This window comes from Phocoena sinus, chromosome 4 (assembly GCF_008692025.1).
Source record: "Phocoena sinus isolate mPhoSin1 chromosome 4, mPhoSin1.pri, whole genome shotgun sequence".
NCBI lineage: Eukaryota > Metazoa > Chordata > Mammalia > Artiodactyla > Phocoenidae > Phocoena > Phocoena sinus.
Window position 1 is genome coordinate 104696812 of NC_045766.1, and position 25445 is coordinate 104722256.

The window sequence follows — 25445 nt, forward strand, 5'->3', positions numbered from 1 at the left end:
TAACAAATAACTATCAGAAACAGTCTTAAACCTAGTTTATTATTTTTTCTTAAGAAATAACTTATCAGTGGCTGGGGAAACTTCTGGGCTAAATAATCTTTTCAGGATAAAGATTTTTGCTTAGAGATGCATTCCAAATATTTTATAATAACAAACAACCAACGTTTTAAGTTTTTGACTAGAGTTGAGTAAATGCAGTCAAAATTCACAGATCTAAGGACTTGTAACATTGAGATGAGACTATGGAAGAAATTAATAAATACACCCTTTGTTGAAATGAGAGGAGAAATTGTGTTTTTTTTTTAATCTGCCTCAAATGCATTTTTATCACAAAGAAGTGAGTTCATGGAGATATCATTGATTTCCCTTTCAGAACTAAAACTTTCAAGGCTGTTCTAAGAAATAAAAAACAGTTTTAAGAAGTGTAAATTGGGGACATTATTAATGCAAAAACCACAGGATGATGACCTTTATTGCTCTTACAGTATCTTAAGTTCCTTTTAAAACAAATCTTCTGATGAGATCATTTTGAGTTGAGATTTAGTATACATATAATGATGTATTCAAAACTAGAAGTTTCTCTAGCTATCTGAAAGTAGAACGTTTCTATGAAAACTTCTGTAAGCCAAAATGATTTAAAGCAAAGAAGCAATTACCTTAGGAGACATCTTGCTAACGGATGCAAGATAAAGCACAGATGCTCACAGATACAGTTTGAAGCTATGGTGGCTTGAGGCTGAGATGCTGAGTGTAGTTCCCAGAGAAGGAGCTGGCAGTGCCACTCTTGCTGCTGGGTGCACACTGCCTCTATCAGGCTACCTGCAAAACAAACGCTGAATGTATTTTCACATTTTGCCTTTTTCTGAAAAATGAAAATCCTACTCGAATTTCTTTTGGTTAGTAAAAACAGGTACTAATGTAGGTCTTTCATAAAAGCAAAGTGGTATAAAGTGAACTTTCAAAAAGCAGGGGATACCTGTATTTATGGAAAGAATATAATATGTTCCTTCTTAGCCTGTCTTCTGCTTATTCTGTTTGCAGAAATGATTTGTTCTGTTTTATTCTATCTTTATCTTGTGTCTTTTTATTAATGTGTGCCATTCTAAAGTAATTTATGTTAGTATTAATATTTAACCATTTACTACTTTATTTATAAAACCTGGTGAAGTAGGTCAGTATCATTTTTGTAAGAATTTACCTTAGAATTTACTTAAGGATTCACTTAATAATTTGTTTTGATTTGAGAAATTTGAATACATAATTCAGATAACTTCCCTAAGATGAAAATAAGACAATAAAATGCTTTGACATTTTATTCCTAAGTCCCCAAAAGGTTTTCAAATATAATATACTCTAAAATTTCCTAGTTTACATTTCTTATATAAAATGAGCTATGAAATTACTGTATATCAGAAATTGATCTCTTACAATAAAAAAATTATTAATATTGTATTTTTTAGTCATTTAACTCAAATTTCTCTTTTTCAGTCATCAAGTCTGTGTGATCCACACTTTGCACATTAAAAGTTTGGCCATTGCCCCTGGTTGCTGAAAGGTATCTTCTAAGCCCTTGGAATACCCTGCCTGATAAGAGTGTCTTTATTGAGTTGGGGTCTTGGGCCATGACAGATACTCTGTGTTTACAATGTAATTATTGGGGAGGCTTTGGACCATGCAGTGGTAGCTTGACCTCTGGAGGGGCTGAAGACTTAGGACAAACCTATGGGCAGTCATTGATGCCTATATGACAGCCCCCAATAAAATCCCTGGACACCAGTGCTCAGGTGAATTTCTCCAGCTGACAATACTCCATACGTGTTACCACACATCATTGCTGGGAGAAGTAAGCACTGTCCACATGACTCCACTGGGAAAGACAATGGGAAGCTCCTGCCTGAAACCCTCTGAGACACTGCCTTATACACCTCTTCTCTTTACTGATTTTGATCTGAATTCTTTCAGTGTAACAAGCAATAACTATGTGTATAATGGCCTTTCTCAATTCTGTGAGTTTTTCTAGCAAATCAGTGAACCAATGAGGACTCCTAAACTACATGGTCTGTTCCCAGCCTGTGATATTTTTCTTAAGTGAGTTTTCTCCTAAAAGGAGTAACGGTTAAAAAAAAAAAGTCCTAAAACTATCATTACTCATAAAAACCAGTCAGTCAACCAACCAATCAATCAACCAACCAATCACTTCTTTCAAAGATTTTCAGGTTAAAGAGAAATTTATTATTGGAAATTTTATTCCTATTTCTTTGAACTTATAGATCACTGAAACTAGATCTTACATTTCATATGAAATTTACAAGTTACACAAAAATATTTAATACCTTTATTCCATTTCAGAATAGAATTGGAGAAAAATCATCCTAAATATTGATTCCTTGGAAATTTTGCAGCTGGAATTTATGTTTTCTTATAAATATTTTTGCCTTCTATTACATTTTATTTCTCAGGCATGTAAAGTAACTGAAATGTAATAGTTCCAGTTTTACATATATTGAAAGTAATTTTCTTTGTAAAAGATATTTCTAAGATATCTAATACTTGCAGATTTTTATTTGCTTTTTTAAAAATAGATCTTTATTGGAGTAAAATTGCTTCACAATACTGTTATTTTCTGTTGTACAACAAAGTGAATCAGCCATATGCATACATATGTCCCCATATCCCCTCCCTTTTTAGCCTCCCTCCCATCCTCCCTATCCCACCCCTCTAGGTCATTGCAAAGCACTGAGCTGATCTTCCTGTGCTATGCTGCTGCTTCCCACCAGCCAATTATTTTACATTCGGTAGTGTATATATGTCAATGCTACTCTCACTTCGCCCAAGCTTCCCCCTCCCACCCCATGTCCTCAAGTCCATTCTCTATGTCTACATCTTTATTCCTGCCCTGCAACTATGTTCATAAGTACCATTTTTTTTTTTTTTTAGATCCCATATATATGCGTTAGCATACGGTATTTGTTTTTCTCTTTCTGACTTCACTCTGTATGACAGATTCTAGGTCCATCCACCTCACTACAAATAACTCAATTTTGTTTCTTTTTATGGCTGAGTAATATTCCATTGTATATATGTGCCACATCTTTATCCATTCATCTGTCGATGGACATTTAGGTTGGTTCCATGTCCTGGCTATTGTAAATAGTGCTCCAATTTTACATTGCGGTACCTGTCTCTTTTTGAATTATACTTTTCTCAGGGTATACTCCCAGTAGTGGGATTGCTGGGTCATATGGTAGTTCTCTTTTTAGTTTTTAAAGTAAGCTCCATACTGTTTTCCACAGTGGTTGTATCAATTTACATTCCCACCAATAGTGCAGGAGGGTACCCTTTTCACCACACCCTTTCCAGCATTTATTGTTTCTAGAATTTTTGATAATGGCCATTCTGATTGGCATGAGGTGATACCTCATTGTAGCTTTGATTTCAATTTCTCTAATAATTAGTGAGGTTGAGCAGCTTTTCATGTGCCTCTTGGCCACCTGTATGTCTTCCTTGGTGAAATGTCTATTTAGGTCTTCCACCCATTTTTTAACTGGATTGTTTGGGTTTTTTTGATATTGAGCTCCACGAGCTGTTTGTATATTTTGGATATTAACATCTTTGTTGTTTCATTTGCAAATATTTTCTCCCATTCCGAGGGTTGTCTTTTTGTCTTGTTTATGGCTTCCTTTGCTACGCAAAAGCTTTTAAGTTTACTTAAAGTCCCATTTGTTTATTTTTATTTCTGTTACTCTAGGAGGTGGGTCAAAAAAGATCTTGCTGTGGTTTATGTCAAGGAGTGTTTTTCCTATGTTTTCCTCTAATAGTTTTATAGTGTCTGGTCTTACATTTAGAGCTTTGATCCATTTGGAGTTTATTTTTGTATTTGGTGTTAGGTAGTGTTTTAATTTCATTCTTTTACATGTAGCTGTCCAGTTTTCCCAGCACCACTTATTGAAGAGGCTGTCTTTTCTCCATTGTAGGTTCTTGCCTCCTTTGTTGTAAATTAGGTGCCCATATGTGTGTGGGTTTATCTCTGGGCATTCTCTCATGTACCATTGATCAATATTTCTGTTTTTGTGCCAGTACCATACTGTCTTGATTACTGTAGCTTTGTGGTATAGTTTGAAGTCAGGGAGCCTGATTCCTCCAACTCCATTTTACTTTCTCAAGATTGCTTTGGCTATTCTGGGTCTTTTGTGGTTCCATAAAAATTGTAAAATTTTTTGTTCTAATTCTGTGAAGAATGTCATTGGTAGTTTCATAGGGATTACACTGAATCTGTAGATTGCTTTGGGTAGTATAGACATTTTCACAGTATTCTTCCAATCCAAGAACATATATATTGGATTCTTCCAATCTTCTTCTTGGATTGATCCTTTGATCATTATGTAGTGTCCCTCCTTATCTCTTGTAACAGTCTTTATTTGAAAGTCTGTTTTATCTGATACAAGTATTGCTACTCCAGCTTTCTTTTGATTTCCATTTGCATGGAATATCTTTTTCCATCCCTTCACTTTCAGTTTGTATGTGTCCCTAGGTCTGAAATGGGTCTCTTGTAGACAGCATATATATGGGTCTTGTTTTTGTATCCATTCAGCCAGTCTGTGTTTTGGTTGAGGCATTTAATCCATTTACATTCAAGGTTATTATCAATATATATGTTCCTATTATCATTTTCTTAATTGTTCTGGGTTTGTTTTTGTAGGTCTTTTTCTTTTCTTGTGTTTCCTGCCTAGAGAAGTTTCTTTAGCTTGTGTTGTAAAGCTGGTTTGGTGGTGCCAAATTCTCTTAGCTTTTTCTTATCTGGAAAGCTTTTGATTTCCACATTGACTCTGAATGAGCTCCTTGCTGGTAGAGTAATCTTGGTTGTAGGTTTTTCTCTTTCAATACTTTAAGTATATACTCCCACTCCCTTCTGGCCTGCAGAGTTTCTGCTGAAAAATCAGCTGATACCCTATGGGGATTCCTTTTTATGCTATTTTTTGCTTTGCCCTTGCTGCTTTTAATATTTTTTCTTTGAGTTTAATTTTTGTTAGTTTGATTAATATGTGTCTTGGTGTGTTTCTCCTAGAGTTTATCCTGTATGGAACTCTCTGCACTTCCTGGACTTGATGACTATTATTTCCTTTCCCATGTTAGGGAAGTTTTCCACTATAATCTCTTCAAATATCTTCTCAGACACCTTCTTTTTCTCTTCTTCTTCTGAGACCCCTATAATTCGAATGTTGGTGCATTTAGTGTTGTCCCAGGGGTCTCTGAGATTGTCTTCAATTCTTTTCATTCTTTTTTCTGCTCCTCGGCAGTTATTTCCACCATTTTGTCCTCCAGCTCACTTATTCATTCTTCTGCCTCAGTTATTCTGTTATTGATTCCTTCTAGTGTATTTTTCATTTCAGTTATTGTGTTGTTCATCTCTGTTTGTTTGTTCTTTAGTTCTTCTAGATGTTTGTTAAACATTTCTTGTATTTTCTCAGTCCATGCCTCCATCCTATTTCTGAGATTCTGGATCATCTTTACTATCATTACTCTGAATGCTTTTTCAGGTAAATGGCCTATTTCCTCTTCATTTATTTGGTCTTGTAGGTTTTTACCTTGCTCCTTCATCTGTGATATATTTTTTTGCAGTCTCATTTATTTTTTCTTTTTCTTTTTTTTTGATGAATGGGCTTGTGTCCCTGTCTTACTGGTTGTTTGGCCTGAGGTGTCCAACACTGGAGTTGTAGGCTGTTGGGTAGAGCTGGGTCTTGGTGCTGAGATGAGGACCTCCATGAGACCTCACTCCAATGAATATTCTCTGGGGTCTGAGGCTCTCTGTTAGTCCAGTGGTTCAGACTCAGAGCTCCCACAGCAGGGTCTTTGGCCGAACCCCTGGCTTGTGAACCAACACCCCATAAGCCACGTGGAGTGGCAAAAAAAAAGAAAAAAAAAGAGAACAATAACAAAGTAAAAAATAAAATTAGACTAGGAAACTAACAGACATGTAAGAAAGAATATAAAAATAAAAATATAGATGAATCAACAAACAGAAGGTACATCAGTACCACAATAGTAAAAAAGAGGAGGAGGGAAAAGAAAAAAAAATGAAAGAAAAAAAAAAAGGGTGAAAAGGCCTTAGCTGTGGTGGACAGGGCCTAAGCAAGGGTGAGGTTTGAGCAGTGGGTGGGGCCTATGCTCAGGACTCCAAGGGATGGAAAAGGCCCTGAGGGCTGTGGGGGGTGGGGTTGAGGCTCAAGGAACAGAAAGGGCTCAGGCATGCCCTCCACCCCTGGTCTCAGAGGGCAGGGGACCTCACCTGGGAGCCCAGCAGGCTTCCTAGGCTCGAGTGGGTGGGGCAAACACCCTCCTCTCCTCACCAGTCCCGGAGGCCCCTCCTGGCCCCTCTCCTGATCTTCCCGGCCTCCCTTCTATGCGACCAGGACCAATGCAGTTGTGGGGGAGAGGGGGGCCTTGGAGGGCACCTGCCTGGGAACTCAGCAGCCTCCCCAGCCTGAGAGGGCCAGCGATCGCCCTCCGCTTCTCTCCCTCTCTTCCCATCCTGTCTGGCCTCCACTTCCCCCCCACATCAGTGCCCCTATGTACTACCGGTTCACTTGGGGGTTTTTCCCATCTCCTTGGGCATCAGGGTCCCCCACCAGCAGCCAGCAGGTGCTCTAGTTGTGGGGAGATGCTAACTCGACATCTTCACACACTGCCATCTTGACTCCACACCCTCTATTTGCTTTTTAAAAGTCCTTTTCTACTATGTTTCTCTAGAAGTTAAGGGTAATATTTTTGTGGAATAAGTATAGAAAGAAACTTACTTTTTCTGATTATTTTGTTAGACTTTAAATCTGACAGAGTTTTTTTCTTAGTCCTTTGACACATACAGAGCACATGCTGGTATTGAGTTACTCATAGGTGACTGTAAATCCTTCCTGATACAAATTTTAAAACAAAAGGAAAATATGTTAATGTAGTTAAATTCATGGGTTGTGAATTTAAGACATATAAACCTATAAAGAATAACCCATGTGGGGCTTCCTTGGTGGCACAGTGGTTGAGAGTTCACCTGCCAATGCAGGGGACATGGGATTGTGCCCTGGTCCGGGAAAATCCCACATGCTGCGGAGCAGCTGGCCCATGAGCCATGGCAGCTGAGCCTGTGCATCCGGAGCCTGTGCTCCACAACAGGAGAGTCCACAACAGTGACAGGCCCACGTACTGCAAAAACAAAAAACAAACAAAAAAACAATAACCCATGTGAAAGAAAGATAAGAACTATGTCTCATATTTCTGTTCTGTGAACATTGACATCACTGAGAATGGTTGTAGTTTTTGATGTCACCTACCTTCCTACAAATATGGCTTTCCCTGTGTTTATCAAATTTAGTAGATTAAATAATATCACAAATATCATAATATATTTTATGATTGCATTACATATTTATTTTCTCAAAGAGATAATCTAAGTGTATTTTTGTTTTTGTTTCTTTTTGCTAAATTTCTAACACCTCAAATATTTTACAAAAGAGTGAGCTAGACGGTTTCTGGCTAAGAGTACTTTTGCTGTATTTCTATGATGTAAACAATGAAATAAGGCATGTTTCATATTTTACTTTTTGCAAAATAATTTTAAGTTCAAAACAAAATTTCAGAACTCTAAGTCTTTTCACAAAGTGCAGGAAAATTTAATCTAGTCAATTTAAATTTATCAAATAACATTAGAAAACTCTCTTTGGAGGAGGAGATGAAGAACTGTAAAGAAAACTTTTGATTCGATAAAATACCATGGTAAGATTTTTATATAGGTCAATACCATCACATTATTATATACTTTCTGTGTTTTTTTCTTTTTTATAAGTAGAGAGAGAGAGAGAGAGAGAGAGAGAGAGAGAGAGACAAAGGGGAATTAGAAAGGTAAATAGGTCTTTTTCTCTGAGAAGTAAATAGAGAAAAGTGAATCTGAAATTAAAAGTGAAGGTCCCTGCAATTCTGTGTATCAAAACTACGTATCTATCCTATATTAATTTCCTAGGGCTGCCATAATGAAGTATCACAAACAGCTGGCTTAAAACAATAGATATTTATTCCAGTTCTCCAGGCTAGAAGTTCAAAACCACGTTTTCAGTTATTGATTCCTTCTCATGGCTCTGAGGGAGAATCTGTTCCAAGACTCTCTCCCAGTTTCGGGTGGTTGCTGGCCATCTTGGCACGTCTTCGCTGTAGATGCCTTATTCCACTCTGTGGCTCCATCTTCATATAGTGTTCTCCCTCTGTCTGTCTCTGTACCCAAATTTCCCTCTTCTTATTAGAACATAAATCATTGGGTTAGGACCTATCCTAATCCAGTATGATCTCATTTTAACTTGATTATACTATCTGCAAAGCCCCTGTTGCCAAATAAGGTCACATTTACAGGTTTCTGGTGGACATGGATTTTTGGAGGTCACTATTCACTCCAGAACCTCTCCCAAAGTCTTGTGATTTCAATAATGAGTTTAGTATGAATTATCTGTGAATAAATCAGTCCTGAAGGAAAGCCATAGTTAAAGCAGCAGTGAGTCACTGGACATTAATGACAGCTTTTAGACAGTTACTCAGGTTTATCCTTTTCTTCGTTTTCTCTTTAATTGCCTTAGAAACAGCAAAAAAGTCAATTCAATGGAAAATATGTTGCTTCTTAACACAGTTCACTACATATTTATAAAGCCCAACTTTTAAATCAGGTGCAAACCTGTTCAGTTTGGAAGAACTTATTTCAATATCAGATATGGCCTAGAAAAGGACTAAAAAAATTGTTTTCAGTGGCAAACTTACAAATCTCAGTTTCTGAAGTTATTACAAATGGTGTGCTAAAACTACATTTGGCATTTACCCCAAATTGTAGAGTGTTACCATATCTACTTCCAGGGACAATCTATAGTTTAAATAAACTTGAATAGGTGTTTACAACTATCTGAATAATGCTACAATTGTGCATTGATTACTTATTTTCACTGTACTTTTGAGAGTACTTAAAATGCATTTTTCACTGAGCTACTAGAAGATATAGTTATCACTCTAAGGATGAACCTCAGTATTGGTTGGTGGAGAGATATAAATTAAATATAAATTGCCAGTGAAAAAAGACCTTTGAAGAGTTGCCTTGGCCTTACCAAAACTGCCTTAGTAGTATTACATAATATTCCTGGTCCAGTCTCATTCTAAGAAGGAATATTGCTAAGACACATTAGCATAAAAGTATTTTGAAAGTGTAAAGCAATTAGAGAAATAATATGAGACATACATCAAAAAAGAAAGTAAAAAGTAAACCTGAATTGTGCTTTAGACACAAGCCCCTAATGGACTGAGTATTTAAAAACACTTAGAAAAGTAACAATTTTTAAGGTAACAAAATTTTTATATATATCTTTTAATAGTATGGCTTCTTTTCTGTATTTTATTATACATTCACAGACACACACCATGGCCTATCTCCTTTTCTTGAATTATGCTTGTTCATGAGTCTGAAGTCTTTTAGAAGGGACAGGTTTGATCATTCTGTATATCAACAGATAATTCCCTACATCATAACTATCACCAAGAAAAATTAAATGCAGTATCTTAGAGAGAACTGGAGTTTGCCAGTCCAAATGTCCAAAGAAATGAGTTATACTAAATCTCAACATGCTCAAAAGCAAACTTTAACTAAATTGAATAGGTTAAGATATGAATGTGGATGTGTTGATTAATATTAATAAAATAATTATCTTACTTCACTACTTAAATTTTTGTTTGAGGTAAAATATTTAATGCTAAGCATACAACCAAATTGAAAGTATGACCTATTAAAATTCCTAAATAAGAGAAATAAAGTTTTAAAAATGGTTGATTAATTATCAAACTTTTACATAATGAATACTAAGGAAGAAGCTGTACTCCTGAGAATTACTTCTCTCATGTTCTCTGTATAGTTTTAATATTTTTTTCAAACCTTCTTCTCACCACTGTTTCAAAAGATATTAGTTTCATGATGGGATAACCAGTCCTGAATCCTGAACCCCTGGGTTGTTTCTTGATTTCCCCAGGATGGCTGCCCCAACTCCTGAACTTACCCATCCCAGGAGGTAACAGTGGGAAAAGCAGGTGATCTGAGTTCTATTCCTAGATATATCACTATTTGCTGTATGAACTTGAGAACTACCTTTGCCCTCTATGGGCCTAAATCTCCCCAGTGACATTAAGAGGGCAATAAAGGGGCCATACAGTCTGCCTGTTCCAAGCCATGCTCACTCATGTTCTTCAGAATCTCAAGACACTAGCAGCATGTGGCTGTTGGAGGAGGTCACTGAGAGGATGTGACCTCCAGTTGACCCATGAGCTGGAACTGGGCAACTAGAAGATCCTCACCCCCCTCCCTGTCCTTGAAATATATGCTTTTCCCATAGTGGGAACTATTCCAAGGATGTAGCCTTGATAGAATAAGGTGTCGTTGAGACCAGCTGCGTGGTATATATGACTGAACCCAGTTGAGGCTTCTCTATAAACTAAGATTCTGATGGGCAAGTGCAGAGATCTACTTGTCTTGTGGCTGCCCAAGACAGGCCTTGTAAGTACTATAAGTTCTCTTACTTATTAAACCTGCCACCTACCAATCTTGAGTGTCCTGCCTCTTTTTTTGGTCTCTCCTTGCTCCCTGTCTATAGGGGGACCAGGTTGCCAACCAACAGTGGCATAGGTGAATGAACCAACATATATCTGGTGGCCCAGGATCACATTAAAGTGTTGATTTATTTAAAAAATTACACTTGCAGGGCTTCCCTGGTGGCTCAATGGTTGAGAGTCTGCTTGCCAGTGCAGGGGACACGGGTTCGTGCCCCGGTCCGGGAAGATCCCACATGCCGCGGAGCGGCTGGGCCCATGAGCCATGGCCGCTGAGCCTGCGCGTCTGGAGCCTGTGCTCCACAATGGGAGAGGCCACAACAGTGAGAGGCCCGCGTACCGCAAAAAAAAAAAAAAGAAAAATTACACTTTCAGTACAAATTATAAGCAACATTTATAACAGAATATGCTTAAAAATCCTTCTCTCATATTGACTAGCAATTTAGCTTCTAAATGTCTGAAAATCAACTATTTCTGAGCCCATGATTAATGTTTGTCCAGACAAATTAGATATACTGTTCCTTGCCACTGATTTTCACTATAAGCCTATCATAAAGGCTTATTTTTTTGATGTACTCTGAGGCTCTGGTTCTACAGGTATGATGTATTCATATTATTCTATAATGACTAAAAATTAAAATAGGACTCTTAGAATTGTTGTGTTACAATTCCACATATGGAATTTTGTAGTTAAAACAAATGATTCAGGTTCCCCACAATTGAAAATGCATATGATTCTGATATTTGATTCAGGTATTTCCAACTTCTATGAAGAGGGGACAATGCCTACTTTCTTATCATATATTGAGTTATTCTCAATACCCACTAGCTTGAAGCCTGGCTTCAGCTATTTATGGATGTCACAGCCTCCAGGAGGAAAAACAAATCTTTTAAGAGAGAGAGAGAAAATGTTTTTTCCAGAAAGACCTCCAAAGATGATGGTAAGGGGGATCTTCTGATATTATATCCCTAAATATGTATGCTCCTTCTATTATGATACTCTTGGAGCTGTGGCACAGTTGTCATTATATATATCTGGCACATAAATCGTAGTCATAAATTGTGCACATATGCTATATATGTATATGTGTATGCATATATGACATGTGTATATATGTGACATACATGTATATATGTCACACATATGTGATAACTAAGTCACAGCTCCATGAGTCATATATATACATAATATATACATACAGAACTTTTATTAAGATATAATTTACATAAAATAAATTGCACATATTTAAAGTGTACAAAGTAATAAGTTTTGTCATAGATATTATACCCATGAAACTCACAATCAAGGTGATGAATTCATCCCTAACTTCTAAATGTTTCCTTCTGGCCCTTGGTAATTCCTCCCTTATCCTCCTCTTCACTCCCTTCCCAGGCAACAACGGGTCTGCTTTCTATCACTATAATTCACTTCCATTTCCTAGAAATTAATAGAACGTTTTGTCTGGCTTTTTTACTCAGTGGAATTATTTTAAGATGCATCATCAACGTTTTAGTGTGTATGAATAGTTCATTCATTACATCGCTTAGTAGGATTCTCTTGTATGACTATACTACAATTTGTTATCCTTTGCTTATTCAAATGTTGACAGACATTTGGACTGTTTCCAGTTTTTGGCTATCAAAATTAAAGCTTCCGTGAACATTCCTGTAAAAGTCTTTGAATGGCCATATGATGTTTTCATTTCTCTTCTAGGATAAATACTTGGAAGTGGAGTGGTTGAATCATAAGTTAGGTGTATTTTTTTACCTTTTAAAGAAACTGCCATATTGTTTTCAAAGTGGGTGTATTTTATATTCCTAACATCAGTGTATGAAAGTTCCTGTTGCTCCACATCCTCATAAACAATTAATATACCAGCCTTCCTAATAGATTTATAGTGATATTTCAATGTAGTTTAATTTTACATTTATTTAATTGATGTAAGTCTAGTCAGTTTACCTATATCTTCATTGAGTTTTGTTAATTTTTGTTTTTCAAGGAATTTTTGTTTCATCTAAGATGTCAAATTTATTGACATAAAGTTATTCATAAATTTCCTTTATCTCTTTAATCTTTGTGGATTCTGGAGTAATGACAAGTCTCCCATTTCTGGTATTGCTATTCGTGTCCTCTCTTTTTTTCCTAACAAGTCTGGTGAGCGTTTTATCCATTTTATTAAACTCCTCAAAGACCCAGAGTTTGGGATCATTTATTTCTCTATTGTTTTTCTGTTTACTATTTCATTGATTTTTGCTTTAGTCTTTATTATTTCTATTCTTCTGCTTATTTTAAGTTTTATTTGCTCTTCATTTTCTAGTTTCCTAAAGTGGTTGTTGAGGGCATTGATATGTGACCTTTCTTTTCTTCTTATATATCATTAAACTCCCCCTCCCCCAAGTATTGCTTTCATGGCATTTCACATATGTTGTTTTCATTTTCATTCAGTTCAACATACTTTCTAATTCAGCTTTTAATTTTTTATCTACTCATGGTTTATTTATAAGTGTATTATTTAGTTTTCAAATATTTGGGAATTTTCCAGAGTTATTTGTGTTATCAACTTAAATTTAATGTAGGATAACATTCTTTGCATATTTTGAACCTCTTTAAATTTTTAAGACTAATTTATGGCTCAGAATATGGCCTATCTTGTTAAATGCTCCATATACACTTGAAAAAAATGTATATTCTGTTATAGTTGAATGTCATATTCTTTTTTTTTTTTTTTTTTTTCCGGTATGCGGGCCTCTCACTGTTGTGGCCTCTCCCGTTGCGGAGCACAGGCTCTGGACGCGCAGGCTCAGCGGCCATGGCTCACGGGCCCAGCCGCTCTGCGGCATGTGGGATCTTCCCAGACAGGGGCACGAACCCGTGTCCCCTGCATCGGCAGGTGGACTCTCAACCACTGCGCCACCAGGGAAGTCCTGAATGTCATATTCTATGGACATCATTAGTTTATTGTGAATATTGTTCAAGTCTCCTATAATATTGATTTTCTACTTGTCATTTCAATTATTGAGAAATGGTTACTCACATCTCTGAACACAGTTATGGCTTTATCTATTTTTCCTTGAAATTTTATCAGTGTTTGCTGCATGTATTTTGAAGCATTATTATTAGGCACATAAGTATTTAGAAATATTATCTACTATTGATAAATTGACTCCATGACATCCTTAACTCTGGTAATATTTGTTTCTCTAAATTTGCTCTGATATATAAAGCTAATCCAGCTTTTTAAAATTTGTTTTTGGTAAGGATCATATAGTTGGGTGTTATTTTTTTTTTCCAATCTGACCATCTCTGCCTGTTATTGGGATGCTTAGACCCCTGATTGTTTACATTTAATAATTATTGAAATTGTTACATTTATGTCTATCATATTGGTATTTCTCTTTCACTTCTCTGACCTGAAGTTTTGTTTCATTTTTCTGACAGTTTTATATTAATTATATATATAAATATTATTTATTTATATATATAAATATTATTTATTTATATATATAAATATTATTTATTTATATATTATATATATATATAATTTCATTTCATCTGCTTTGTTAAATTGTCAGCTATATATCTTTGCCCTGTTTTAGAGTTTGCTTTTAGGACTTATAGTATACATAATTAACTCATAGCCTCAAATCTCAAGTGATATAGCTATTCACATATGGTCTCTCCCAGGCTTTATGCTCTGGTTGTCATATATTTACTTATCGTGTGTTGCAATCCACATGATACAGTGTCATTATTTTTGTTTAAACAATTATAGTTTAAAAAGATTCTAATGATAAGGAAAAAAATCTTACATATTGACTCATTTAGGTACAATTTCTGTTTTTTTTTTTTTTTTTTGTATTTTTGTGTATATAAGCATCTCCATCTTTTACCATTTTCCCATTGCCTGAAGAACTTCCTTAAATATTTCTTGTAGGGAAGGTCTGCTTTCAGATTTTGTGTATCTGGAAAGTATTTACTGAGCTTTTGTCTTAGAAAGACATTTTTATTGAAGAACTCTAGGTTGGCAATATTTTTTTCTTTCAGTACTTTAAAGATGTTACCCTAAAGACTTCTTGCTTGCATTACTTCTGGTAAGAATTCTGTTGTCAACTTTACCTTTTCTTCTCTCTATGTAGCATGTCTTTTTTTCTCTGTCTGCCTTTGTTTTTCTCTGTCATACTGGTTTTCAGCAATTTGATTATGATATGCCTTGCTTTAGTTTTCTTCCTACTTATTTTCCTTAGGAGTTTATTGAACTTCTTGGATATGAATTTTTAGTTTAAGCAAATTTGGAAAAATATTGTTCATTTCTCCCTTAAAATGTTTTTCTTATCCCAGCCCCCTCCCCAATTTTTTGGAGACTTCAATTACACTCATAGTAGGCTTCTTGAAGTTGTCCTACATATCGCTGATGCTCTCTGTTCATTTTCTTTGATTCTATTTTTTCCTCTCTAATTCTTTTTAGAAAGTTTCTATTGCTATATAATCAAATTCATTAATTTTTTTCCTTCTACAAAGTCTAATCAGCCATTAATCCCACCCAGTGTATTTTTCACCTCCAACATTATAGTTTTGAATGCTAGATTATATATATTCTAGATTATACACCTGTATATTCTATATTCTATACTTTAGATTTTATATTAATATTCTACGTTCTATCTTCCTTATCTCTATTTTTTGCGACAGATATATAGTCATTATAACTATTTTAATTTTCTTGTATGTTAATTCTAACACCTTTAATTTCTGGGTCAGTTTTGATTGGCTAGATTTCTTTTTTCTCATTATGGATCACATTTTCCTGCATACCTGGTAATTTTTAATTGGTTGCTAGACATTATAAATGTTCCCTTTTGAGTGCTAGATATTTTTGTATTTATATGAATATTCTTGAATTATGTGGGAACCCCTCCCCCCAATGGATTTTAAACTGTATCGTCCAATATGGTAGTCACAAGTCACAGATGTGTACTGAGTACTTGAAATTTGAGTAGTCTGAATTTGAAGTGGTGAGTAAAGTATACAATGTATTTCCAAAGTTTATTATAAAAAATGATGCAAAATATTTTGTTAATAATTTTTCACTGCATGTTGAAGTGATAATATTTTGGATAAATTAGGTTAATTAAAAACATGGATTAAAATTAATTTTACCTGTTTCTTTTTTACTTTTTAAAAATATGGCTACTAGAAAATTTAGAAATGCATATATGACTCATTTATGGCTCACATCCTATTTCTATTCGTGAGCACTTGTTTTTAGAACTTGAGTTGACGGATGTTTTCTGTAAAGTGTCAGACAGTAAATATATTAGGTCTGTGGGCCACATAGAGTCTCTGTCACACTTTTTTTCTTTTACTTTTTAAACAATATTTTAAATACAGTTGATCCTTGGACAACACAGGGGTTAATCTGAATAAAATTTATAGTTGACCCCCTGTATCCACGATTTCTCAACATCTGCAGATTCAACCAACCACAGATCATGTAGTACTGTAGTATTTACTGTTGAAAAATATCCATATAAGTGGACACACACAATTCAAATCTGCATTGTTCAAGGGCCACATGTACATAAAAACCATTTTAGCTGTGGGCCAGAAACAATAGGCCCCATGGTATAGATGGTTCATGGGTTATAGGTTTCTAGCCTATGGCTTAGAATATTATATCTCTTCTTTCAAAGTCAGGAAAATTGGAACATCTAATGAGACAAAAACTAATGAGGTTTCATGTTAATCAAAACTATATCATTCAGACATTTTTTTCTGATAAAACTTGAAAGGGGTATTTGCAGCCCATTTACTGAAAGTGATTTTAAATTATAATATGTAACAATTATTACCAGCTGTGCTTCTAAGCACTTCACACACACTAGTTCAATCACCATAATGTGGGGAAGTAATATGATTTTTCAGTTGAGAAAATTGAGGCAGAGAAAATCGTCACTTTCCTAATTCACATAATTAGTGAATGGTGGTCATGGAATTTGAAAACAGGTAGTTCCTCTCCAGAGTTCATGCTTCCATCTAATACCATATTCTTTCTGTGGTGGCTTTGTAATGTGGCAAAGTGGCTAAACCAAATTATATTTCTCAGCATTCCCTTTTGTATGTTTACATTTAAGTGGGTTACAACGGAGATTCTTGGGAAATTTGGAGGACAAAAGAGAAGCAACAGTCATTTTGTAGCTCACACCCGTTACTGCTGATTTACAGATTCTCTTTGATGGCCTTAATCAGCAGCTGGGCTTGCAACTGCTCTACCGTTCCCTGCAACCTCCTTCAACTTCTCTGACAGATAATTGGCTTTGTGAGAAAGGTTCTTAGTTTCTGTAGAATGCCCATACTACCACTTTTAGGTGAAACAAGAGCTCACGTGTGTTTCTGAACTTCCTCAGGGAGTTCCACCTCGTATGTAGATTCCAGTTTATTCTTAAAACTTCCTTGCTTTACATCCACCTTTCTGACTGTCAGCTCTATGGACCAGAATCAATATTCCTCTAAATCAAAGAAAAAGTTATTTTTCCAAACTTATCTTGTTATAAGCCAGTAATATTGCATAGAATGACTGTGATACGATTTATTTAATTATTCTCTAATTGATGGGTTTTCAAGATGTTTCTTTTTTTTTTTTGGTCACTACAGAAATGTTTCTAGAAACAGCTTTGGAAATATATTCTTTTTCTTTAATTTTTATTTTTTTTAAAATTTTGGCCGTGTTGGGTCTTCATTGCCACGCGTGGGCTTTCTCTAGTTGTGGCGAGCGGGGGCTACTCCTCGTTGTGGTGCGCAGTCTTCTCATTGCGGTGGCTTCTCTTGTTGCGGAGCACGGCCTCTAGGCGCGCGGGCTTCAGTTGTTGTGGCATGCGGGCTCGGTAGTTGTAGCGAACGGGTTTAGTTGCTCTGCGGCATGTGGGATTTTCCTGGACCAGGGTTCAAACCCGTGTCCCCTGCATTGGCAGGAGGATTCTTAACTACTGCACCACCAGGGAAGTCCCTGTAAATATATTCTTAAGCATTAATTTATATTTCTGAGTTGTTGGTCTAAAGGATAATGTGTATTCTCTAAAAAGCTGTATCAATTCGGAATCCCACAAGTGAAGTATAAGAAAACAACTTTTGGCCCACTCATCTGTCAGCATTAAATGCAATTGCACTTTTATTTTTCTAAACTGATAACTGAAATATGATGCACATTTGTTTCTTTAATTTGCATTCTCTGAATAATACCTGGGTTAAGCATCTTGCCCTATGTTTATTTTTAGTTGTTTGGGTTCCTGTTTCTTGAGTAGCCCTTTCTCTTTATAGATAAATCATAATATCAGTTTAATTTTTTAAAATATGAGTTTTAAAGACAGTGTTCTTTAATACCTAAGTATTTTGTTAATATTTTTCTATTTTTTCCATCGATGAATGAATGGGAAAAAAACGTGGTCCATCTACATACAATGGAATACTGTTCTTTGGATAATAAAATACCCAGAAGTGCAATTGCCAGATCATGTGGTAATTCTATTTCTAATTTTTGAGGAACTTCCATACTATTTTCCATAATGGCTACACCATTAACATTCCCACTAATAGTATACAATGGTTCCAATTTCTCCATATTCTTACCAACACCTGTTATCTTTTTTTTAATAATGGCCACTATTGAGAAACCTTTTTTTTTTTTTTAACATCTTTATTGGGGTATAATTGCTTTACAATGGTGTGTTAGTTTCTGCTTTATAACAAAGTGAATCAGTTATACATATACATATGTTCCCATATCTCTTCCCTCTTGCGTCTCCCTCCCTCCCACCCTCCCTATCCCACCCCTCCAGGTGGTTACAAAGTACCGAGCTGATATCCCTGTGCCATGCGGCTGCTTCCCACTAGCTATCTACCTTACGTTTGTTAGTGTATATATGTCCATGCCTCTCTCTCGCTTTGTCATAGCTCACCCTTCCCCCTCCCCATATCCTCAAGTCCGTTCTCCAGTAGGTCTGTGTCTTTATTCCTGTCTTACCCCTAGGTTCTTCATGACATTTTTTTTTTCTGAAATTCCATATATATGTGTTAGCATACGGTATTTGTCTTTCTCTTTCTGACTTACTTCACTCTGTATGACAGACTCTAGGTCTATCCACCTCATTACAAATAGCTCAATTTCGTTTCTTTTTATGGCTGAGTAATATTCCATTGTATATATGTGCCACATCTTCTTTATCCATTCATCCGATGATGAGCACTTAGGTTGGAGAAACCTTGTTTTAAGGCCATCTAGGTGAGAAACTTGGAAAGTCTCCATGTCTGTATTTTTAGGTCTTTTCTCTAAGGTTTGTCTGATTTCCCGGACAAAAACTTTCTAATGCTCTGTGTGAAAACTAACAGTTTGGCCATCATCTTTCTGAGTGTCAAATTGTAGAAGGGATATGGGGTCCTCAGCATTTATCATTCAGAATGCATTTGTTCCCTAATCCCCCTATTTTCAGTATAGAGTCAGATCGTCAACTGTATCTAGCATATTCTGCCACAAAGACTCATATATCCTCTTTAATGAATATATTTCTAGAAAACAAGTAGTAGGGGTAAAGGAATTGGTGCGGGAGGGCTTTATCCACAACTATAAGATGGCAATCTAAATGCAACTCTGACAACTTTCACCCAATCCTCCTGACATTCCTGCTTCCTTGCCACCCTTATAGAGGTATCTGGTGCTATAGATTCATGAAACGTTTGAGCATTCTGTGGTGTTAACAGGATTACTTCTCAGCTTTGCTTGCTGAATTAAGGCCTAGTTTTCTTGATATTCTGTATCCATCACCTGTTCTTTGCTTTGTCTTCTGTCATATACTGTATACTTTGCTGTTCTCCCATGCTTATCAGGTTATGTCTTTAAAATCTCTTTACTATAGATTTATTGGATTTTCAGGAGGAAGTGACATTATATTGCCATTTAGTGCAAAAATTCAAAGTTCAGTTTAAATGCCAGAGTTTTATCTGAGGAAATCTAGAGAACATTTGTCCCCTCCAATTTACTCTGAAAAATGCCTGCTGCATGTTTCACAGAGTTGACTTTTATCTCCATTTATGTATATATAAAGAGTGCTGTCTTTTCATTTGATCTAAGCCCTGGGCCATCCCTGGTTGCTGCCTCTGCATTTTGCCCATGCTGTGGCCTTAGATAGCATTGTGTTCTACCACCTTGCAGGGAGAATATCTTCTGATTCAGCTTTGCAGAGCAGAAGAATCCCTCTTTGAGCTAACATATGGCTGATATCACTCTTCCTCTGTAAGTCTTTAAAATATTCTTCCTGGTCACAGTAGCTTAGGGTGCTCCTAATCAATCATTTCATACGCAATGCAACATGAGCTGTAAAACCTTAGGACAAATGAATCTAAATGCTCGGACTTCAGACATCAGTTTGAGGGAAATTGTGAGATGAAAGTCATATCAATATCTTTCAACTATGGAATACAACTGACAACTGAATCTCTCTTTTCATAAAAACACCTGTTTTGTATGTGTGTGTATGTGCATGTATTTAAATTTTTGCCTAAGTTGAAAACTTTTCTTTCTACTTATATGAACTTTTGGATAACAATACAAATTTGTTGTTTTTTAAAAAAATCTGCTTATGTTGGTCTCATGAGATACCTTGTCTGATACACACACACACACGCATGCACAGAGCTTGTATCATATCATACACATTTATGTAAAATCTGTCTATGCTATTGGAAAAGTATAAGGGAAATTATAGGTAATTATTAAGATCTATCTTTATCAATAATAAATTGGGAATGTTGTAGTTTCTGTTACTTAGATTTGTCTTCTGACTCAACTCCAGTTGAGTCCTATAAAGTGCAGAGGAATTGGAACTAAAGCTTTCCAAAAATTTTGATGCGTAAGCATGAGTTTTGAGATCCTCTTAGCAGAGTGGAAAACACAAGTCAGAGAGGAGTTCTCCCAAGACTGAGCACAACATCTCCCTGCACACAAAATCTTTTGTGTCTCTGGTGGTATCTGGTGAGCAGCAGCTATCCTTGCAGGATTGTGGCACAACTTGCAAGAGTAATGGAAGCACCTAGCAGGAAACAGCTGTATTGTGTATTAATTGTGAGACTTTTTGGTCACCTGTAGAATAACTGAGCTGGGGAAGGGAACGTGGCATGACCCATTTTCAAGTTGCTGAAATTCTAATAGTATTAGGCAGGGGTAAGAACTAGAGAAATTTGAATTATTATTAGAAATGTGCTGTCATTTTTATGAATAGGTTGAGGAAGTCCAGTTCTGCTAAAGGGGGATGTAGTTATTAGTTATGAGTATTTTTTCCTTGGTTGTTTAATAATTCTTTCAATAGGGAAACATTTACATGAAAAGTTATTGTTCTATAGGGCTTACAAACATTTTTTTCTTCTATTAGGAGGAGATCTGCTCTTTTACTTAAAATTCACCATTGCTTATGAATATTAGAAGATTCTTTCTAGAATTATAGCAAGAGGAATAAACTATTGGGGTATGTAATCAAATTGAAAGTCGTTTTCCCAGCAAAAAAAAAGTTTAAGCATGAAATGTTAAAAGATAGTGACATAAGAAAAATACCAACTGCTTAAGAGGAAACCTAAGGAAATATGTGCAAAAATTTTACAGAGAAAACATTGTTGGTAGAAATTAAAGTCCAACTCCTTATAGCAGAGAATATGAAAGATGTAAAATCAATGCTCTAAGCTTCTCTGTTGGCCAGAAAGAGAAGAGCCAAATAATCCCAAAGTAAGTAGAAGAAAAATATTAGCAACTAATCCTTCAAGAATTTTCACTGAGCAGCTGCTTTGTGCTGCTATAGTATTTAAATGTTGAGCATATATTTGGATGCACACAGTATTCATTTCCTTCCCTCTCCTTCCCAAGCAAATATAAAAGTCATGACACACTGGGGAAATCCTACTCCAAGTTTCTAAGTACTATATCAAAATCCAGGTACGTTAAGTTAGAGCAGAAACAGATAATAAAGACAAGAGAGAAGGTATTGAAGCATGACTTATCTTCTGCCCTGTATCTGTCCTTTTTAACCTGTGTCAACTGCCATGGCATTCTTGATATACTTTCTCCAGAATGTAACTCAAAAACATTATCACACTTCTTGTGTGTGTACTAACACAGCTGCTTATGCTAGATCCATATTTGCTTGTGATCTTCTTTTTGAAATGGCCAATCTTTTAACTTTTATAAAATATAGTGTAATTTAGAAATGAGCAATTTGTAATGATTTATCTACCTGGAGTTCCCTGTTATCAGAAATTATAAACTCTACATCTGACTACTAATTTGTCTGGGAAACTTTGTAGATATTGTCTAATGCTGTATGACAATGCAAATAAGAGGACTTTGCAACCTATGCATTAAAGTTTGATTTTTAATAACCAGACACATTATCTGCTGTCCAACTCAGTTTTTCAGCCTAATAAACATATCCCTTCCCAGCAGTCTCCAAGCTAATCAGCGGTGAGTGCCAGGACAGAGGTGATTAAGCAAGTGTTTTCTCTCTATAAAGGACTATGAATATTTTATTCATTTTTCATTAAAATATTAACAGTTCATTTCTATATGCTTTGCCTCTAAATTTCCAAAGAAGTATATACATTACTTTTGGGATAAGGAAAAAATTTCTAAAAAAGAAACAAAATGATTAGACTGACAAGTTCAAACTCAATTGCTTTGGATACTTAGGATTCCAGAAATTTTATTTATTTCAAGAATACTTTATCAACGATAAAGACAGTGTTATTCAAAAGGTTCTGGTTAATTGCTCAAGCTTGAAAGAGAAAGAACATTAGAGGAAGCAGGAAAAATGTTGTTCAATCATTATATCACTATAAAATTGCACTTAATTTTACTTGGTAAAGCAATACATATTCTTTTTTTTTTTTTTTTTTTTTTTTTTTTTTTTTTTTTTTTTGTGGTATGCGGGCCTCTCACTGTTGTGGCCTCTCCCGTTGCGGAGCACAGGCTCCAGACGTGCAGGCTCAGCAGCCATGGCTCACGGGCCCAGCCGCTCCGCGGCATGTGGGATCTTCCCGGACCGGGGCACGAACCCATGTCCCCTGCATCGGCAGGCGGACTCTCAACCACTGTGCCACCAGGGAAGCCCAAGAAATACATATTCTTGTTAGTTCATTTAAATGACTAACCATGCCATACTGTTATGTTATTAGCATCAACATCTGTGGCCATTGTAAGCCCACCAGACAAATGCAGCACTAGATCTTCCTTCTCTCTCCATCCTAGAATAGGCAAACAGAACTACATGTTTTCATAATAGTTATGGCTTTAACGTGTGAAGAATGTCCTATAAAGGCAACAGAATATTAGCATTTAACACCAAGTTTTAGATGCTTTTAGTTTTTTGAGAGATGAATTTGAAGGGGTAGATGCTCTTTGAAGAAAACTATTCTGGAAAGGGAATTGCATATTTTTATTATAGATAGGTGTACTGATTAAAAAAATTTAGGGAGGAACCCCATTTTGTGTGGGTGTAGGACACAGAGCATTCTAAGTACACTGCAAACCTCATGGTTGGTGACAGTGATGAACAAATATTCATTTTAAAAAGTGTGGAATGCTTATATAGAATATATTGTTTTTCAGCCTACTACATAGCTAAATGATCTATCACAGATACAACGTTGGTAGAATCATAAGGTTATAATCAATATCTATTAAACCTTCTAACAAAGGTATGCTAAAGCCAGGTTTATGTAGCAGACACCAGAGTACACAACAGTGCATCTTACATTTTTACCCCCTCTTCAGTTCAGGCCAGCATATTCTGAAGGCCTTATTGTTTTAAATTTTTTGACACATCCTGGATGACAATGGTACCATCTCTGGTGAACTCAAATCCTCTCTTGTGAGAGTCAATCCAATTATCTCCAATCAAAACAGGAGGAAGTAATTCTTTCCTCAAAGACAGAGACAGGAAGTCTCAGATACTTTGGATTGCTTATTTTTTGTAAATCTGAGCTATTACAACCATAGATTTTTAGGAGCATATAATTTTGCCCATAAGCAAAGTTGACATAACAACCTAATTAAAAGTATCTAACTGTGAAACTAAATCAAACTATCTACTTGTCCCAACTATTTACACTAAATGAAGCTTTTTCTGTCAAGTTTTTGGCCAGTTATCTATGACCAGTCTGAGTCTATCTCCTTTAAGATCATTCATTAGAACTGTTACCTGTTTCTACCCCTATCTGACACTTCCAACCTCTAGTCTCATCCCCCTAGTTATCTGCCTCAGTTATGGCACCAATTTCAATTTGCTGCTCTCTCTGGATTTCTCTGCTAAGAGAATCCATTAGGGAATGCAGTTTGGCACTTGTTTATGGTTTGTCCCAATCAACCTGATGTGGCTGGCAGAGGCACTTCATCTGTGGTGGCAATGTAGATCATTTGGAAAGCTGTTAAGAATCTTAAACAGACATTTTTTTTTTTTGGACAGCAAAGCCATACTTCATGGGCAGGGGAGCCTAATCAAACTTCCAATACTTGTTAGGTAAGGTCCTGGGAATGTATTTCTGATTTCCAGGTATTAGGTTGATATTTCTTTGCTCATTTAGTTCCATTTCTTCTTTTCTCATGGAACATTACAGGGTTTTTGTTCTGGTAATTTTCAAGTGAAAAAATTAGAGACACTGCACAAATTTTCCTTGAAAAGAACCAGATAATATATAGAGATAAATGATGTCTGTGACAATTTTATCTCCATGCAAGTACAGAAAAACGAGTTTAATTCAACTTCTCAGTTGTGAGTTCTTAGCTAATGGAGACAATGGCAATTTGCAGAGCAATGAATTATTTTGGAATAAAAAGAGCAGATTTGATGAAATTCCATTTTAAGGATTTATCTACAGTGGACTAAATGTAGAGTGAAAGCTTTGATAATCACTGACTTTCAAGATTGGGTCAATAACGATATGCTTTGAGCTCTACTTTATAGATGTGTGAATTCTGCCTTCAACAAAGTAAACAAATAGTCTTCTAGTTTTGTCCTGAGTACCTTCAGCAGAGGGAGAATTGTGAAATATATGCTTTGCACAGAATATTATTCCTGATCTATGTAAAACAATTTCTTTTAAGTATAATTTTATCATTAGGCGCTATCCTCACAGCTAAAGCCATGGTTCTCAAACTTTACCTTGCAGCAGATCACCTGCAAGGCTTGTTAAACTATATGGACCAGCAGTCCTCAGGTGCGGCTGATAATCTGAATTTCCAACAAGTGCCCAAGTTATGCTGATCTTGCTTGCTCTGGACTACACTTTGAGAACTACTGCTCTAAAAATAACTTCCATATCTGTACTCTTCTAGCATCTCTTATCTGATTGAATCTGCCCCATAAGCAGGCAATTCTATGATATATCTCTTATATTCTAAATATCCACTTTTTTGCGTTACTTACACTCTCTACAACTCTCTAGTCCTGTGTTATCCCAACCTCCAGCTTTTGAGAATGCTTTATTTCTCAGTTATGTGGCAAATTCATAAAATAACATTTATTCATTTAACAAGTATTGTTTGTTTGGGTTCCTAGCATGTACCAAACATTGTTTTAGGCACTGAGGGTATGTGCTGGGAAAGATAGAAAAAGTATCTACATTCCTGGATTATATAAATTAGTGATGGTGGAGAGATAGGACACAAACAAGTGAATAAACAAGATACTTTTAAATACAGAGTATGATAAAACAGGATGATGGAAAGCAGGGATATGGGGTGACGGGTATGGAAATGTGGTATTTTAGAAGGTGATACTTTAATACTTGAATTATGAGA

At 35.8% G+C, this 25445-nt stretch overlaps 1 long non-coding RNA gene across 1 annotated transcript in view; it reads right to left on the reverse strand.

Moving 5' to 3' along the window:
• Positions 1-25445, reverse strand: part of LOC116753228 — a 146715-nt gene that overhangs the window by 72553 nt on the left and 48717 nt on the right. Inside the window, exon 2 of the long non-coding RNA XR_004349721.1 lies at positions 657-819. This is a non-coding gene — a long non-coding RNA (uncharacterized LOC116753228). The remainder of the gene's footprint in view (positions 1-656; positions 820-25445) is intronic.